Consider the following 20,545-nt stretch of genomic DNA (forward strand, 5'->3'; position numbering starts at 1 on the left):
CAACTTGATTGTGCAAGTTTAAATTCAAGTGTCTTGAGTGACTTCCCCTCACAAGTACAGAGCTTTCATCTACAGTCTGGGAAGGATTTCATGGTTCCTCAACATTCAGGCACTTAGTGCTTGATGAATGAGCAAAAGAGACAGACTATGACAGTATTTTTAAACCACCAAAGAAATGGATCCCGGTGTGTCCTTTATCACACGTATGTCCACATAAAGAACTTTATTAAACTGCCCCAAGGTCTTCTGTTTTGGGCTTAACCATCCTGGTTCATTCATCTTTTGGGCAAGCCTTTAGCAATCAAAGATTAAGACTGAACTTTTCCAGTTTCCACGTATCAGTGGCAATATCTGGCGTGGGTCAGCCTTGTGACCCTCACCGGGCATACGGGGAGAGAGACAGGGAGGTCTGCCATGTCAGTGTCTGCTAAACGTAAGAGGAGGCCAGAGCAAGTGAAGAGGAAAGAATTGGAGAAGCTCTGCAGCTCTGTCTGCGTGGAAAGCCTAGAGTGCCGTGAGGCACAGACAGGTCGATGTGTCCTGTCCCGGACCTGAGCCTGCTCATTTGTCAATGGAGGACAAGCCTACCAGCCTGTAGAATCAGGCACAGATGGCCGGTGAGGTGACAGAATAATGCCCAGCCTTCTGATTCCCCGTCCTTCCTCTTGTCTGTGCTGAATTCTGACTTTCCTTCACAAAATCCTTCATTCCCGAACCCCATTTATCTTTGCTTGTTCCTCATCTTCCCTTTCCACCTATAAATTTCCAGGGAAGGTAAATGTCACTGGTCCAGGAGGAGCCTAGGACAGACAGTTAATACCTTCAGGTCCTGAGTTGTGTGGACTCTGCCAAAGGGACTCTCCCTGGCCCCAGGGACAGAGCCCCCCAGAGCCACCCTAGCTTGCCCACGATGGCTCGCTGGATGGCTGAGTGGTGTGTCGGCTCCCGAGGAGGGGCCCCAGACTCCAGCAAGCACTCTCCACAATAATCAGAACCAATTTCTTGAGTTAAGCACAGATGGGATTTTCTCCTTCCAACTAAATTACCTTTAATTACTAGAAACTTAATGATTGTTATTTTTAAACCAGAGAGAGTCTATTTCATGCTTAGCTCACATCTTCAAAACATTTCAAACAGGGACAATTAAGTATACTTAAGAGTCTTCTTTATTACAAATAATAGCTTGTAAAATGACTTTGTTAAACTAAGAAGGGCTGTAGATAAGTAATAAGTAAGTGAATTTCATATAAGGACCTCATTGAATATGAGGTCCTGGTCCTAAGAAAGAAGGAAACAGTGGAGTTCACTGTGACTACTGTGGACAGAATAATCATGATCTTTCCACAAATGGAAGAAAAATGAGGAATCATTTAGCATAGGCCAAACTGAGATCCATGTTGAGACGGTGAATGGTGAAGAGTGTGAGACAGATTTTCTAAGTTCCCACTGACATTTCAACCCCCGGACAGGCCAGGAGCTCACTGGGATCTCAGGAGCTCAATTCTGAATTCTTATTTGGAAGAGCCATTCTTGCTTCTGTGTACTTGGAGGTATCTCTGCTTTGGGCATGATTCATTAAGCATTTGCTTCTTTTTAGTAATCCTGCCTTACAGAATCATGTAAAAAGGGTTATTAGCTGATTCAGATTGTAAGACATTGGATTAGTTTAGGTATGTCCTTTAGCATACACATTTGATTTTTTTCTTTTTTTTTAAAATCTTATTTTATTTAGATTCAATTAACCAACATATAGTACATCATTAGTTTCAGAGGCGGAGTTCAGTAATTCATCAGTTGTATTTAACACCTGGTGCTCATCACATCACGTGCCCTCCTTAAGACCCATCATACATTCAATTTTAAAAGCAACTTTGGCAAAAATAACAGATCTGATTTGGAGACTCAGATTTATCACCAAACACATCACTTGTGTTCACGTTTCCCTTACTGATATATCTAGATGATTCCACTGCCCAAATAGATGATTTGAAAGCAGCTGAAAATACGGGTACGAGAGATGGAAAAAGTAAGATCTGTCCATTCTTGTCCTCTTGCCCCCTGATTTGCTTAAAATAAATAAACCTATTGTTTTCTTCTTGGTAATAAGTAATGGAAAATTTTCCCCTTCTTGTTTAACATTTTTAATATTTCTGCTAAATCTCAAGATGGTTTGTTTTTCTCTTATCCATCCACAAGTTATTGATTAAGTCTGGACTATGTTTTAGGCTATGAGTAAGATGTTGGGCTCTCAAATGAGTAGGATGTTACCATGAACCTAGAGTTTGTAAAACTGTTGTTCATTCATTCATTAAAGAAAAAATAGTATTTCTAGGGGTGCCTGGATGGCTTAGTGAATTATATCTGCCTTCGGCTCAGGTCATGATCCCAAGGTGTTCGGATTGATCCCATGTTGGGCTCCGTGCTCTGTGGGGAGCCTGTTCCTCCCTCTCCGTCTGCTTCCTCCCCCCTCCTCATGCCTTGTCTCTCTCTCCCTCAAGTAAATAAATAAAATCTCAAAAAAAAAATAAAATAAGGAAAGAAAGAAACTAACTTCAAGGCAAAAAAAGCAGTCAATGATGTCAAAACCTTCCAAGAAGCCAATTACAATAAGGGCTGAAAAGTCATTCCTTGAGTTTAGCCATTTGACCCCACTGGTATAGGGAGGATTGCTTCAGTCCAGGGAGGGGGTCAGAACTTAGAAAAGTGGATGGGCAGCAGCAGAGACATTACTAATTTGTTAAAAATAATAAATTAAGATTAATTGCACTCAAGAAACTTAGTTGTGAACAGTAGATGAGTGATGGAGGAAAGTACTCATTCCCCTCTCCCGAGGTTTTTACAGAAAAGAGAAAATATTTATTCTCTCACCAGGAGGGAACACAGGGAAAAATCTGAAGGTCCCACCATTTCTCACACCGCTCCATGAACCATCTGTCTCTAAGCAGCAGCGCAACGAGCAATACATATTTGATCTTCCTCAGTCAGACTCTCGTGTCTTGGCTGAAATTGGTCTGAATCTTGGTCAGAACTGGGTGAAAATTCATGAAGAGAATGAGTTTTTATTTACTGGCTTCACCAAAGCAAGGACACAGGTGAGTTGCTGTCAGCTTGTTTCTCTTTGTTGCATCACTTAAGGAAAAATGGATCTGAGCACATTTTTAAATGAATTGGTAGGAAGCAGCTATTAGAGAGGAAGTCATTCCAGCTGCAGGAGCCAGAGCTGACCAGAGCAACACGGTGCCTGAGGAGAAGAAGACACAGAGAAAAGATCCACCGGGGACCAAGGGCATTTCCTCATCTGCCCTGGGAGGAAAAACACCCAGCCCACAGAGGAAGGCAGGTGTTTCTGTTGGCTAGCAGGAACCTGGAGGGTCTAAAGGTCTCTAAGGCAAGGAATACCAAGAATTGTGGGACAGATTATAGAATTATAGGAGATGCACATAATTATGGGAAGAAGAGGCTTGTGGGAGCAGTGGAGGCGTGTGGGCCAGCTAGAGCAGCTGGAAATGAAAGAGGCTGAGGATAGAAGAGAGGGATTTAATTCCTACCCTAACTTTCATAACTTCTCTATGCTTCCCCATGCAGGTAACAAGTCTTTATACAGCAGAGCCTGGAAGCCACGATCCTCCATGGCCTATCCAAAATGCCTATCCTGTTTTTCTTGTGGGGCTGATCAAGCCCTGATTTGTCAGATATCTCCCCCTCCATCACATGGCTTTGGGGGAAATTCAGGTTTAAGTGAATGATGAAGATTCCCTTCCTTTTCTCAAGGATCGGCTTGTGGTGCTTCTGGCCAAGGAGATGTACTGTATGGTCTGTTGGGCAGGGGTGCTGGGGAACCTCCTCTGAATTTTACAGATATGATACCCGATTTTGCATAACCATGTTGTGTCCATTTGGGTATTTAGTCCAAGGACCGAGCTGAAGATGGCGGGATGGAAACTGGGAAGCACGTGGGGTTGTTTCCTCTTGAGGTAGGAAATGAAGGGCCATTGTAAACTTTCAGGTATGTGAAGTAATAATTATGCTCTTATTGTTTAAGCCATTTTACACCAAAAGCATTATTTTTACACCGAAAGGATTTTAACTGATATGACAGTAGCTGCAAATTTCATTCAAAGTGTTGCTTATTTTACTTCCCTGAGATCCAATAAAGAACAAAAGAGGGACATAAACAGATGCTAGAAATCCTTGACACAGCATCAAATATCATACATCAAAGCATTATAAGTAGTACACATGGGTATACAAGAGTATATGTAGTATGCATGTAGTATATAAGAGATTAAAGCATGAAACCTGTCTAGAAAAATCAGCACTTAAATCGATGATTGATTAACATTTAAGGTTTAATCCCCTATAATTTCCCATGTCTTCTGTGATGTTGGAAATAGAGTTTGTATTCCTTATGCAAAAGAGCCACTTGGTACTTTTACATATGTAACGTCTCCATATTAAATATGTAACATTTTAATTTCTGAAGTTTTTTTTCTTTAGAAATTTGAAAATCTTATTAAAAAATTAATTAAATAATTAATTTTAAAAAAGGATATTTGAAAATTTGCCTCTAAACACTAAGGAACGTACATCAGAGAAAACTAAGATGGGTAACTGGAAATGCCTTACCATCGAGCCACTGGGAGCAGCAATGCACAGCGCAGAAGGGAGAGAAGGTATCCAGACTTCAGGAAAGAGTGGGAGCCTGTCCCCAGGAATGCCTGCAAAGCATGGAGCTCCCTGCTCAACAGGAGGAGAGCCATGGCCCATAGGGGCATCTCAGGTTACTCAACTGCAGAATAGAGGGAGAGACCCAAAGTTAGTTCTCCTTGGAAACCCCTTTAATGATGCTGATGGTTTACAGGCACGAGCATCTTAGTTTAAATATTTGCAACAAGCTCTCCACAGATCATGAAATAAGTGAAAGACATCTTATACTCTGACTTTGGCAGCAGTAACAGTGTATAGTCCTGGATAAACAACGAGCCCCAATGAGCAAGCGCGCACGTGCGTGTGCGTGCGTGTGTGTGTGTGTCTTTTTGCCATCACTGGAAGCCACACCATTAAGCCATACAGCATTTACAAAATATGAAGTCAATACCATCTATGTGAATAATATTATTATATATTTTTATTACAAATGCATAAATGATCAGTATAGGTTTTTCTTCTTAAATAAGCTGAATTAAAAATTAACAGAAATTGGGACAGCTGGTGGCTCCATCAGTTAAGCATCTGCCTTTGGCTCAAGTCATGATCCGAGGGTCCTGGAAGCGAGTCCCGCATCGGGCTCCCTGCTCAGCAGGGAGCCTTCTTCTCCCTCTGCTGGCTGCTCTCCCGCGTGTGCCCACCTCACCCCTTGACAAATAAATAATAATAAAAATAAAATCTTTAAATATTAAAAAAAGTTAAGACCAAAATAAAGGATTGGTATAGATTGTCTTCTTTTAGATCTCAAATACAGCAAATAGCCCCAAATGACGTGTTATGTGAAAGTATATGGGATATTTAGTACCAGGGGCATAAATAGTTCAGGCAGACATTCTGGTATCATCTAGATATTTGTTGTGAATTCAGCATCTCAAATGCAACCTGTCTTTGAGCTTGAAAAGCTCTTTTTGGGGGCGGGGCGGGGGGGGGGGATCTTTACTACTTCCATCACCAGTAGGTAATATGGCATTGTGGTTAGAACTGAAAACTTCAGAAAAAAACTTTTTTTTTTCTTTTTAAAGATTTTATTTATTCATTCAAGAGACAGAGGTCACAAGTAGGCAGAGAGGCAGGCAGAGAGAGAGAGAGAGGAGGAAGCAGGCTCCCCGCTGAGCAGAGAGCCCGATGCGGGGCTCAATCCCAGGATCCCAGGATCCCAGGATCCCGGGATCCCGGGATCCCAGGATCCCAGGATCCTGGGATCATGACCTGAGCCGAAGGCAGAGGCTTCAACCCACTGAGCCACCCAGGCGCCCCTGGAAAAAAACTCTTTTGAGTCCAGGCCTTGAATCTACCACTATGGCCTGTGTTACTGAAACAACTTACTTCCCTGTGCTTCTGTGTTTCTTTTGTAAAACGGGCTAATGGAATTATCTGTGAGGCAATACACTTAACGCATTTACAACTGTGCTTGGAAAATAATGAATGTCCCATGAGAGTTAGCTATTAGCATAAGTACTTATTTCTAATAATGAAATATTAACTTGAAAATAATGAACAGAAAATAGTAGTTAATAACTAATAGTTGAGATTAGTTGAATAACCAGGAATTTTACAATATTTCTTTATTATGTTCATTTTTAAAATTAATTATTACTATTAAGTTACTTTTCTAAAGCTGCTATAACAAAGTACCACAAACTGAGTGGCTTAAACAGATGAAATTTATTGTCTCATAGTTCTGGAAGCTGGGATTCCCAGATCAAGTGGTGGCAAGGGTTGGTTTCTTCTGAGATCTGTGAGGAAGAGTCTGTTCCCCTATTTTCTCCTGGCTTCTGGTGGTTTATCAACAATCTGTGGTATTCCTTGGCTTATGGAAGCATCATTCTGATTTCTGCCTTCAGCCTTTTTTTTTTTCCTTTCTTTTCTTTTCTTTTCTTTCTTTTTTTTTTTTTTTTTTTTTTTTTTTTTTTTTTTTTTTTCCAGAGAGAGAGCATGAGCAGGGCAGAGGGAGAGAGAGAATCTCAAGAAGGCTCCACGCTCAATCTCAGGACCTGGAGCTCACAACCCGAGCTGAAATCAAGAGTTGGTTCCTTTACTAGCTGAGCCACGCAGGCACCCCTGATCTCTGCCTTCGTCTTAGCATGAAGTTCCCCTGAATGCGTGTCTGTCTCCAAGTTCCCACCTTTATGAGGGACTAATCTCCAAGTTAGGTCATATTCTGAGGTGCTCTGGGTTAGGACTTCAACATACAGATTTTGACAGGACACAATTTAAACTGTAACAACTAGGATTTTGTACAATTCCGTTTTTGCTATGATAACTATAGTAACTTATTTTTCCAATATGTGTACCCTCATGTTAATTTATTTGTTATTCATAGGCAGCTTATCCAATTTGAAAACATTTTTTTTCTTTTGAAGTTGGCTGTTTGCTACATTCATACTTATTCGTACCTTACTTACCAAGTAAGTAAAATAGGAGAAAATCAGCCCACTTTAGGGCCAATTGATTCTTTAGTAAACAGATTGAAAATTGCTAGTAAAAACTGAATTTGAAAATCAGGCCTAAACATAATTATTCATGCCAATGTTGTTCAGAAGATTATTAATATCCAGCATTAATTATAAATTATGAAATATTTATTCAAGTTGACAAGCATTTCTTAAATTAAGCAGCAACACTTTTGTGCACAGATACATTGTAAATGTGATTTTTTTCAACTGATTTTTGGTTTATCCTTGAATATGTCAATGTTCTGCAAAGAAATAGAACCAATAGAATGTGTACATAATGGGATATATTTTTAAAGAATTCATTTCCACAATTGTAGGGGCTGGCAAACACGAAATCTGCCCAGCAGACTAGCATTCTGCAGACTCACAGAAGTGTTGATGTTGCCATCTTAAGTTCAAAGGCAGAATTCCCTTTTCCTTGGGGACCTCAATCTTTCTCTCTTAAGACCTTCAACAGATTGAATAAGGCCCACCACTTGTGATTGTTAATATTTTATTTAAACTCTATTAATTTAAATCTTATTGTCATCTAAAAAATACTTTCACAATGATATCTAGGCTAGTGTTTGACCAAAAAGTTGTTACAATGACCTAGCCATGTTAACACAAAAAGTCAACTGTCATAGTCCTGTGTTAAGTTCTGTTATGACCCAAGATAAAGATATACTGTGTGGTTCATAAGGACAGGAGTAAAAGGTTGGTTTCACAGGTTAATAAATGATCACCAACCACCAAAAACGTCCATATCTAGTTTTGATATTCTTCTCCCAAGACAAAAACAGGATATAACAGTGTGTAATCAGAAGAAACAAAGGAAATTAGTTAATAAATGTATTCATTTATTAATTAATAAATTAAAATTTATTAATATGATAGTATTTGACCATTAAATAATGTCATATTGTAGCTTGGGGGAAAAAGTAACTGTTCACTGATCTGTCACTGTATCTCTAGTAAAGTGCTTCCATTAAATTTGACCAATGGACAACATGGAGACAATACTTAAGTTCCAATTAATTCTCAATGTCTGTCTCCAATTTTGATAAATGCAGGTTAATAGTTATCAGCCTAATTTATTTACAAGCCTAAATTATCTTTATAAAACAGGTGCACAACTTCTAGACTAAATATTGCTTTAGTACCAGGAAGGAAGAGATCACATCCAGCCTCATGTCCTGGAACGAGCCTGCACGTGTTGAATCACATGCTCCAGCCACGGCAAACCATTCTTGTTACCCAACGAGTCCCGCTGAATGTGGCCTGACCCGTTTTCCTCTCACACCCAGCATTTCTCCTCCTTCCAAAATTCAGATCACAAATCACTCATTAGCTGTTTTCTGAGTTTCTGAGTCCCCCCGTGTCCTAAATTCTTCTTACTACCATAATGTTTTGCATAAACCTCAGGACAAGTGTGCACATAGCATTAAACTGTAACCCAATGTTCAGTTATCTACCGTTTGTTGGGTTGTGCTGTTTCGACTTGGCTAAGCTTGTGCATATCCCAGAGTCCTGTTATGTGAGTAGCTCTGGTGATATATCTTGGAATAAAGGGTATTAAAAGCAGTTTGTTTTCAGCTGGCAAGATCAACAAAACTGTATCAACTCTCCATCCCTATGTAATAATCTAGTTCACAGGGATCTTGATAGGCTCTATATCCCACAACACATTTATGTGGACTCTCTACATTGATGATATCATGCTGACCTGAACCAGTGAGTAAAGAGTAGCAAATGTTCTAGATACTTTGTCTAAACACACATATGCCAGAAATGAGAAATGGACACCTCAAAACATAAGGCCCTACCCCTTTGGTAAAACATCTGGAGATTTGATGCTCTGTGGGTAAGTTGAAATTATCTCTTCCAAAGTGAAGGCCTTTTGGATTTGTAGTGTGTGACTCTGACTTTTTAAAAAAGAAACATAAAGGTTATCAGTTTTGAATGAGGACCAGATCAGAATATTATTCTGCAATAGGTCTGGGCTGCCGTATAAACTGATCTGCCACTGGGGCTTTATGTCCCAGTAGATCCAAAAGTGCCTGGAGTGTTTAAGACAGATTAAAAACGTTATGCAGAGCCTCTGGCGAGTCTCTGCAGAATCACATTGCGGAAGTTTAGGGTTTTGCGGCAAAGCTTTCTCATCCTCTGCAGATGTGTCCTCATCTGAGCTCTGGCTAGACTCCAGCAGGGACACAGTCTGACCACGTACCTACCTGTAACTGTCCCACCTGCTCTGCCCTTCAAGACCTGGAGATGCCGGAGGCACCAGGGAAGAAAGCTGGTGAGGCAGCATGCTACCATCAAGCTCAAGTTTTAGATATGAGATTTGGCTCAACAGGACCTGAAGGTAAAGAGAGAAAAGGGACTCGCTTGACTCCTCCTACAGCACTGTCTCCTCTTTCAACAAACCACATGTGCCCACACGGGGACTTCATTGTGACTTGCTGATGAAGGAAGAAAAAACTCAAGGCTAGTTTATAGATAGCTCTGCACAGTATGCTGGCATCCCCTGAACATGGACAGCTACAGCGTGACATCCCCACTCTGGGGAAACCTTTCACAACCCCACTTTCAGAGCCAGTAAGTAGTGTGACCAAGGGAAACCCTTTCAGTGGGCAGACCGTCCAACAATGCCCCGAGCATTTATTTTCTCTGAATGGGGAGAGGTTATCAGAAGTATACATCCACACTGACTCATAAGCTATAGCTAACAGGTTGGCTGGCTGATCATGAACTTCAAAGGAACGGAATTGGGAAACGGGTGACAAAGAGGCCTCCGGAAGAGATGTGTGGCTAGATTTCTCTGAATGGTCACAGCACAGAGACATTTTCGTCCAACTGTAAATACTAGAAAGAAATAGAGGAGAATAGGATAGAGGAGAAAAAAGTTCATATCTTTTTAGGCTTTGGGAAATAGTCACAGATGCTTTTTTTTTTTTTTTAAGATTTTATTTTTTTAACAGAGAGATTACAAGTAGGCAGAGAGGGGAGGAAGCAGGCTCCCTGCCGAGCAGAGAGCCCAATGTGGGGCTCGATCCCAGGACCCTGAGACCATGACCTGAGCCGAAGGCAGAGGCGCAACCCACTGAGCCACCCAGGTGCCCCAGTCACAGATGCTTCTAAAAACTTAAAGTTACATAGAACTTCTATCCAGAAACACACACACACACACACACACACACACACATACACACAGTCGATACTGTATGATTTCTAGAAGCTCATGAACCTTCTAATTTAACTGTTTTCTACAAACCTCTTTGACTCAAGGTCAAGAAAATCTTTTAAATAATACATATCCATTAACAACTAGAAACCAACTATACAAGACTTCAAAAGGAAGTTAAAATCCTTTGGGGCCTAGCCCAAGTAAAAAGTACAATTAACTGGGTACCTAAACAGATCAGAATCTCTTTTGTCTGTTTCCTATCCAGTGTCTTTTGTTCTCTCTGCCCTGCTATCTAAATAAAGAACTATAAAAATTTTGTAAATGATCTTAGAGATCATCTAACATAACTTCCCTTGCCCCAGGTTTTAGTGATGAAAAATCAAACCCAAAAGACAAGGTGAAGTACAATTATGACATAACAGAAAATCAGACATAAAAATAAAAATAACTAATTTTTACACGGTACTTACTTTCTTTGTGCCACTTCTTTTCTGAGTATCTTATCTATACTAAATCATTTAATTCTGGCACAACCATACCACCACCTCCAAGGAAACTAAGGCTTGAGAGGGAAATTAACTTGTCCTCAGTCCCATGGTTGGCATGTAATCGAAGTTCTTGATAGAGGCTGACATAAATAGGAGGTAAGTGCATAATCAATAACAGGGTCCCCTACCGCCTTCCTTGTTCTTTCTCAACAGAACAATTTGATGGCAGGGGGCCTAGACCTCCATTTTCCCAACTCCAGAGGCTTCCGTAGCCACAAACTCTCACTCTTGCCGTCCGCCTACTCCTCCCATCCCTCAACCTGACCAGCACTAGACGATACAACATTTATAGTTGACTAAATGCAAGTAACTCTGGGTTTTGTTTTTTAATTAAAAATCAGAAGCTTCCCTTGAGTCCATCCCACATGAACTAAGTTCATTTTTACATCTTTGTAATTTTTATCCGAACTTCAAATTATTAGAAAAATTCTTTTAATACTAGTTAAAATAATTTTCTGCTCATTTCAATGGTAATATTAATTCATATATTTTAATGAATTTATATTTATTTATTTTGAAGATTCTTTTTTTTTTTTGAGAGCAAGAGAGAGAGAGAGAGCATAAGTGGGAAGAGGGAGAAGCACGCCCCCTGCCAACGCAGGGAGGCCGACACAGGGATCAATCTTCGGACCCTAGGATCATGACCTGAGCCAAAGGCAGATGCTTAACCCACTGAGCCATTAAGGTGCCCCCAATAAATTTATATTTATATAAAATCTCAAATTATTATAGTCTATTTTTATTTCTCACCATACACTCCCTTTAACTGAGATCCCGCCACCGGACTTATGTAGGTGTTCTTGAATTGATATGAAAAAATAAAGGAATCCTCACAAAGACAACAAAGCACATTGTCTCTATCATCAGAGATCCTAACATCTGTTACTATGGTTACTATCAAACCCTCATCCCTAAAAGAACACTGCAACTCTTCAGCCAAGTCACGAAAGAGCCTGGGCTTCCCAAAATGTGAGCTTCCCATTTCCATCAAACGGTTTAGCTTTCTTAACCACTGTCCTACCGTCCAAGTTCTCTGCCTCTTTGTGAGCTCTGCTTCAGATCATTAGGGAAAAGAGGCAAAACAACTGCTCTTGGAAAGGCTTCCTAGGCTCTAAAACATCAAAATTCCATATGTTTCTCTGCTCTTTGAAGTTAAAACCAGCTGACCTTGAAACTAATGAAGAAAACAATATGTATACCATAAAGACAAATAGATGATATTGGATCAGCAAACATGAGTTCAGGAATTTCAATAGTATTCTGGGCAGAAAACAATCAAAATGAGGGAATAGGGTATTTTCTAGTTTTCTAAAAAAGTATGGGTCTCGATAGCAAGTAATTTAAGCAAGTAGCAAGTTAAATTATTTCTAACTGTACTGATCACTCAGAAACCTGGCTGGGTGAAAGTTTTTGTGTGGCAAGTAGGAGAAATAACTTTATGCTATCGCATCCAAAATGGGCTTTGAGGGACTCCATTTTCTACTGATAGACACAAAGTATAGCAATAGGTTGCCCTAAGCCTTCTTTAAGCAAATGTGATTGTGCCCAAGTATCTGAACATCTCAGAAACTTTATCTAGATTTTCATTAGAAAATATAAAGGACGCATTTTATAGCACCTTTACACACATTTATAATCAGAGGCAGTGTCTGATCAAGAAGCACCAGACACTCACTGTGGCCTGGTAAACGTAGGACTCAGAAACTATCAACCAAGAGATGTTGCTCATCTTATTTCTAACAAATGGACTGTATATCTACTTTTTAATCCCAGAAAGGCCTATAAAATGACATAAGACCCTTTGTGATAAACTCTTCCAGTTATTTTCATCCCCAATTTCTCATTCTTGCATTCCCACTGCTGCACTATTAGACGTTGGGAGTTGAATCATACTTTCTCCATGAATTCTTTTAAGTCAGTTTCAGCATTCTTGCATCAGGCTTCCTGACAATTCACTTTAGGGATCCACAAGCAACAGAGTCAGGGCTTACAAAGCGGTCACCAGAGCAGTATTCAAGTTTTTAGGATTCAAAATGAGATTATAAACATGTAAGATGTTATTCTCTAGAATGCCTTTTTCTGCCATTTCCAAAATTTATAGCAAAACTTCAGCTGCGGAATATCAGGCAGTTCCTCTGAAAAAATCATTTTTTTAAAGTCTACTGTAAAACACGGATTCATCTACGTGTTCATTCTCTGGTTCCCTCTATCCCAGTAGTGTACTTGCAAAAACAGTAGCACACCACCTCGATGAGCTCAATTCCATTTTCTGCCCTCGAACTGTAAACAGCAGGAATGAAAAATGTGAGCCTGAAAGCTGTCGGGTGTAGAGAAAAGAACCAGCCGATTTCTGCGAACATGATTCATAAGTTGATTTTTCAGAGTAGAAAGAGGTCGGCATGTGGCAGCAGCAGATCAACCGAACAGATTCCTGGACAGCGTTACAAAATCATGCTGTTCTCATTTTCCCTTGAACAGTACCTGGGGAAGAAAAGAATACAATACGGTTAAATACTGGAAAAGACTCTAATTTGAGAACATGCGTCACTCAACAAAAATTATCCGTGTTGACGAAATAAGGGTCTGTATCCAAAAAATCAGCAGAGTCGGCACTAGATTCTGGGCTCCAGGAAGGTCACCAGGGACTTCGAGACCGACATCCCGAAACCTAGAAGACGACTGGCACCTAAAAATGATGCCAACTTTTGAACACGCCCCAGGCGCCATGCACAGGTCAGCGCGGCGCACGCACGGCCGACCTGCGCCCCCGGGGGTGTCCCGTTCCACGGGACAACCGGAGCACGAGGGGACGAGGTCTGGCCACCCCATGGGTAGCACGGTCAGATTCGGGGCAGGTCAGGGCCGGGGAAGCGCTCTGAGGCGCTCTCGGAATCAGCTGCCCCGAGGAAGGTCGGCCTCCGCGACCAGGAAGAGAGACCGGACAGGGGGACCGCGCCGGAGGAAGACGCCGGAGCCCTTCCCGCCCGAAGCTCCCGACCCGGGGCGAGGAGGAAAAGGCGAGAGTTCCACGGGAAGGGGGCACCTCCCACTGCACAGCCCGGCCCCCAAGTGCCCCTGAGCTCGCGCCCCGGGGCCCGCGGAGGCGTCGCCGCACCGGAGGCCGCAGCCAGCGCCCGAGCCCCGAAGTCCGACAGCCGCCCTCCCCGGAAGTCTGCGGGCCCCGCGGCCGCCCAGGCACCGCCCACACGCGGAGCGCGCTGTGATTGGCTCCAGCTCCCCGCCGGATAACGGGCCCGGGCTCTTATTGGTCCCAGGCGCCCAGCGGGCGTCCCGCGAGAGTGTGCGCAGACGCGACAGCGGGGTCCGTCGGTCCCCACGCTTGCCGGGGGCGGGTCTCGGGCGGAGCGGCCGCAGGTGGGGACCGGTCGTCGCGGTTGTTCGGGCGTGCGGCCCGGTCCGCTCGGCGGCGGCGCAGGCTGGGCGAGAACACCGGCCTCCGCGCCGCCCCGCGTCCCTCCCCCAGGCGCGCGGGTGGGCTGCGTCTTGGGCCTCCCGTCGCCCGCAGGGAGCGGGTCGGGCCCCGCGGCGGCGTCTGCACGGGCGGCGCCGGCCCCGCCGGTCCCTGTGGGCGCCTCCGTGGGCGTCTGTGTCCCGAACACTTCCCTACACTGGGGTCGAGGGGACCCAAGGGGGCGTCGGAAAGGGGTGCGGCGGCGGGGGTCACGCGGGGTGCTGCTCCCCGCTTCTCCGCTTGCGGGAGCCGGGCGGGTGCCGGGGATCCGCCGCGGAGAAACGGGGTCACAGACCTCGGTGAGGTGGTGGTGGGCCTGAGGGGTTCCTCCTCCCCGGGAGCGCGGGAGGTGGTGCTAGTCCTCAGCTGCGGAGGTTTCCGGCCCCGGAGGTGCGCAGTGGCGGGTCGTACCGTGTCCTGCCCTTTCCGTGTTACCGTCTGAGCGGGGAAGTGTCGCCTCATTTAGCAAATCCTGTCTGGGGCTGTGCTCCAGGGGCGGCTCTGGGGCCTGGGAACAACCGAATCACGTGTATTTAGGGATTTTTTTTTCTGTTTGTTTTTTAATGTGTTAACATGATTGTTTCACCAATTACTTTAAGCCTTATTTTGCTTTCAGTCAGGCGTGATTGTCCGGAGGAGCATAAACTTAGCTTTAACTCAACCCGAAAGCCTCAATTACGTTTTGAGTTTCAGTGTAAGTCCTTCTTAAACCCGTTTCCCGACAGTTTCCCTGGAAATAGACACTGGGATGATTTATGAGTTTTATTTTGCTCTTGATGACCTACGGAAAAGCAGAACGATCAGGGCGCTTGAGGTGGCCTTCCGCGGGCACGGACTCTCTCCAAGAGTACCGGCGAGTTCCCCGAGTGTTATGCTTCCGTTGCTCCGCTTTAGAATGGAAGCTCCCTCAAGAAACCTACACATTTTAATTGAATTTCTTTTTTTTTTTTTTCTTTCTCAAAAAGAGCAACAACAAAAAGCCCACTTTGTGAGTACCGGGTTTCAGTTACTGTCCAAATGCGTTCATCAGAGCGATCCTGGTACACGCACGGTAAAGATGAGGCGTCGGAAACCGGGCCCGTTTGGTAGCGTGCTCAGTTAAACGTCTGGCTAACGGCACTTCTGGGATTCAAACCCAGAGTCCGACTCTAGATCCTGGCTTTGAGTAGCACTATTTCCGGATTAGGGATTAATTCCCCTATTAGCCCTGTTTAATGGTTAATGTTCTCTCTATATTTTAAGTACATTCAGAGTTAACACCGTAACTCCAGTCGGAAGGCTCATTCAGTGTATCCCCAGCAGAGCAGGGACAGGCACCCTTTCTAGAACTTTTGTGCTGGAGTATGTCTTACCTTTCTGCTTTTGTAAGCTAAGGGACATTTTCCAGTTTAACACATGGATGCACTGTATCATCTTGGGGGGGCCAGAAGCATCTCAGAGAAAGGATCTAGTGTTTTTATTACTGAAACAATTTTTATTTGCATTTTCGTGTGGATCTTGCTGCAGTCTTAAAGATTTGATGGACTTGATGTCTTACAAGTCTGTTTTTGTGTAGTCATTTTTTTTCAAAAGCTTTAAAATTTTTTTCATTGCTATGTAGCTTCTAGCATGCAGTCTCCTGACATGCTATGACAATTTTTTAAAAATTTTCTTTAAGGAATGGCCCCTGGTGGCCTTCTGTTTATGTATTTTTGTTTCTCCAGTCTTTGGAACACCTCACCTAGCTCACGGTAAAATCTGGATATGTGTGCACACAAACGCCTTCATCTGAGGACTTCTCTTAATGAGGGCAACTCACCAAAATCTTCATGGGACCCTTTTAGGTTATACATGTCTAAACCTTACCTTCCTAGAGAGTCTGACTCAATAAGTACCTTTACTGAGGGACCCAAGCCGCTTGCATGATTTTGGTAAGGATTTGGGTTTGAGGACCAGTGGTGTAATTTGTGCAGGGAATTTGCCTCATGCTCTTTCTCTTTTTTTGTGTGTGACTTTGAATCCATGCTTAATTTTGCAAGTCATGTAAAGTAATTATTAACAAGCTATTTGGCTCAGGAGAGATCACTGGAGTGGGACCAAAGATTGCTTATGAATGGATAAGTTTATTACCAAAGGAGCTAGCGGGAAAATACCCCGAAGGGCAGAGAGGGCAGTAGTAAACCTGTACATGGGCTAAGTGGGGGACAGTGGCCAGCTGGGTTGGATGCAGCCAAGATTTTAGATTTGGCAACTTGAAGACACTGGTGACCTTGGGAAGGCCAGTTTTAGTGGAGGAGGCATAAATGTGAGGGGCCTGGGGAGAAGGTGAATCATACAAAAAACTTTTCAGAGCACTTTGCTAAGAGGTGCCAGGTTAAAATCAAATCAGTTTCTTCATTGCATATAAAATGCCCAACACTGTTAGGATGTTGTGGGATACAAGGATACACATGATATGTGTCCTATTCCCGGGGAAAAAGGTCACAAAAACGCAACAGGGTTTTTAAGGGGCTTCTGGAGCACATAGTAGGGGCCCTGTCACCCTGTCTTGTCAGTTAAATAGGGTGAAGACATGTAAAACCACTAAGAAAACAGCCACACATTGGGGCACTTGGTTGGCTCAATGAAGCATCTGACTCTTGATTTCCACTCAGGTTACGATCTCAGGGTCATGGGATCAAGCCCCATGTTGGGTTCCACGCTCAGCACGGAGTCTGCTTGAGATTCTCTTCCTTTCCCACTGTCTGCCTCCCAACACTCACACTCTCTCTGTCTCTTAAAAAAAAAAAAAAAAAAACAGAGTGGAGGGAAGAGGCGCATAGTAAGTCCCCAGTGTGTGTATTAAGAGTAATGAAATGACAGCATTTACAGAGCACATTTACTGTATTAAACATAACACAACTCATTCATTCTTAGCACTGGCAACTAGGATTACTACTCCCATTTACAGATGAAGAAACTGAGGCATAGAGACTATGGCACCCAGGGTCTCAGGGCTTTTAAGTGGCCAAGCCAGTACTGACATCTGTGCAGTCTGCTTTCGGTTTGTGCAGCAACGCTGAGCAGCACAGCCTCCCGTTCCCCTGCACCAGAGCCTGTGCTGTGTGCAAATGTAATGAGGGATGGCTTTTCCATACCCCATCACAAGCAGAGAGCTAAAGCCGGGCAAGAGTGAAAAAGCATGAAAGGTGTAAAAAGGCTTGATGCCTTGAAGATGAATAAGTCCCCAGTGTGCCTTGAGGGTCGAGAGAAGGGAAGGGGAGCCAGAGAGGACCTGACAGATTAATACTACCCAGGCCTGGAGTCCTTGGGCTCCTATTACAGAAATGAGGCTTCATCCCAGGGCCAGTAAGTAAGAAGTTTGTGAAAGACTTTAAGTATGGGCAGGACTTGGTCAGATTGGCATTTGAGAATCTTCTCTGCAGGCCCAGGGGTATGGGGGAGGAGAAATGGAGAGAGCAGATAGGAAATGCTGCATTTCCCAAAGAAGGTCTGGAGAGAGCTCAAGTGGTGAGCTTAGAGTCAGCCAGAGAGAGAGTCTAGTGAATTAAGGAGGATTTGGTAACAGATTTGTTGTAAAAATCCTCGCATCCCCAAATATTCCTTTTCTTCTCTAGAGATGATAAATAGCCTGGGATTTAAATGATGGGAGTCGAAGCTGGGAAGCTGGGGGCGTGGAAAATGCTGACTTCTTAAAGCAAAGGGAATCGGGCCTAATCTTCAACTAAAAATTAAAGGAAGAAAAGAGGGATTTTTGGCTCAAAACTCTGAAACCCCATTTTTCTGAATCTAAGACTTTGTCTTACATGTATTTGTCTGGAGACAGGGTTGGTCAACACTGAATGACAAAAAAGAAACCCTGATCTGACATGACGTGATCTCTGTCTGCATGTCCTTGCTTGTGCCACTGAACCAGCCCCGCCCCCCCACCTTATCCCCCCCCAACCCCATCCCCAACTTCCCCATTGTTTATAAGGCCCTGGAGCTAAGAGACCACTCTCAGTACTCTTAGCACCTGCCTGGGGCTGTGTGTACATCCTGGAGGACTTGACCAATTCACAGGGAATCCATACCCATATCTGGACATGTAAAGGCTTCCTGATATAACATAGTTACCAGCATTGCCTGGGTAGTGAAAGGTCCCCCAATGATAGATCCGCGATCAAAGGAGTGAGACTGATACAAAGTGAAGGTCAAGCAAAGCTTTATTTCATGCCAAGCATCAAGAATCAAACTGACAGGTTGGGGCTGTCTCTTACAAAGAGGCGACCCCTCCCTGCCTTATAGACTAACTTTTATAGAGCAAAGGCCATGTGGTTGAGCCTGTCCACACACAGGTGACCAACGAGATTGTTACACACAGAGAAAGCTGCACAGTCATGCTAGGTCACACATGGATGGCCAATTGAATTACAGTTACCCCATAGTAGCTATTAGAACTAGCCTATCACCTTGGTCAGAATTGGCACCCAAAAGGTGCCCAAAAGGCAGGGCCCACACTCCTTGGTAGCTAGGGAATAGTAGGCACGCCCCACTGATTGGATGTCTCCACCTGGCCCCACTCATCCCTGCATTCGGGCTTTGTTATCTCCACCTGACCTTACCCTGTATCTGGGCTCTGTTATCAGGAACTGGTCAACCATATTTCACTGGTTTCCCAGACTTGCTTTTAAGTAAGCTCCCCTGGTGGGGGGGAGGAGGGTCAGTTTCAGTTTTACTGCATAAACAACAAAATCACTGTTTAACCAGATGGAATTGCTCTGGCTAAATAAGTCCTTACAGGTAGTACTGAACTCTTGTGAACTTACGCTACCAAAATTATTTTAGTAATTTAAAAATAATTTAGAATTTTTAGGAGGAGTCTCCTTCATAATGTTGGGGCTGATTTCACGTTAAAAGCTGTTTAAACTCCTAGGCCCTGCCTGGGCCTGCTTAGCTAGAATGACTCCATGTTGCCTAGATAGCCATTTTGTTGTTTAATAATTGCCTCAGCAGTTACTAGTATTGGTTCCAGGTAACCGTTACTAAAACACACAGGTATAAGACATCCAATCAGCCAAAGCCACATATGTAGATGTCTGTGATTGTGCCCTATAAAAACTAGCCTGTAAGACCAGCGGGCATTGCTCTCTTCAGAGGCGGCCCTGGCCGGTCAGTCTGACTTCTAATGCTTGGCATAGAATAAAGCTTTACATAACTTTCACTTTGTCTCAGCCTCATTCCCCTGGCCAACCAGTCTAACGTCTAATGCTTGACATAGAATAAGGCTTTGCCTAACTTTGTCTCAGTCTTGTTCCTCTGATAACAGACCCAACATATGGGGGCTTGTCCGGGATCAAACGACAAGAACTGAGCCAGCATCAGAATTTCTGGGAAAAGCCTCCGGAGGTAAGATCTCCATAGTCTGTAAGTTCCAGTCTGTCTGGTTGTGGAGCTCCAGGGCATGGCCCACTGGGGAGAAGCTGGATGCAGCCGTGCTCCCCAGGGCTGGAGAGGATGCAGGGATGCCCCATCCCTCTTCTGGTAGATCATTTGAGGGTCCAAGGCCCCCCCAGGCAGTTATCTGGGTCTGTAGAGGGCCGGGAAAACCCCCACCAGTGGGTAAGGGCCGCTGGGTCTATGTGTCTTTGTCTTGTCTTTTTGTTGTCTGTTGTGTTACTCTTTTCTAGGGGACTAAGAAAATCCCCACTGGCAAATGTTTGTAAGGGACCAAGAAAATCCCCACCAGCGGCAGGTTCTGGATAAGGGCCACTAGATCTGTGGTTGTCTGTGTCTTGTCTTTTTGTTGTCTGTTGTGTTGTTTGTTGTGTTTGAAAAAATGGGGCAGACAGAGAGTAAGGGGACTCTGACTTTTATCTCTCTGTTCCTCCTAATAGACGTGGGACTTCTCCCTTGCCCATTTCTTATATTAAAGTCTATAACTGGAGCCAACAGTGGTTAGTCTAACTTGACACAGAGACTTAAAGGAATATTCCCAGGCAGCTGCCAAAACTCCCTTTGTTTGGGGGAAGTTCCTTGCCTTCTCTGGCCCGACCTGGACTGCCTAGCCCTTCCCCCTTGCTGGCGGGGCCTTCTAGCAGCACTTTGTTCTTCTGTCTCTCCCTTCTGTTTCTGCACCAGGTAGGGTGCAGCCTGCATAACTGGCCTTTAGACCATCCTCGGTGCTCCCTGCACCATGGCTCCTTCTCTCTTCACTGTCAAGGAACAAAAAGAG

Source organism: Mustela lutreola, chromosome 5 (genome assembly GCF_030435805.1).
Source record: "Mustela lutreola isolate mMusLut2 chromosome 5, mMusLut2.pri, whole genome shotgun sequence".
In the NCBI taxonomy this organism is placed as follows: Eukaryota; Metazoa; Chordata; class Mammalia; order Carnivora; family Mustelidae; genus Mustela; species Mustela lutreola.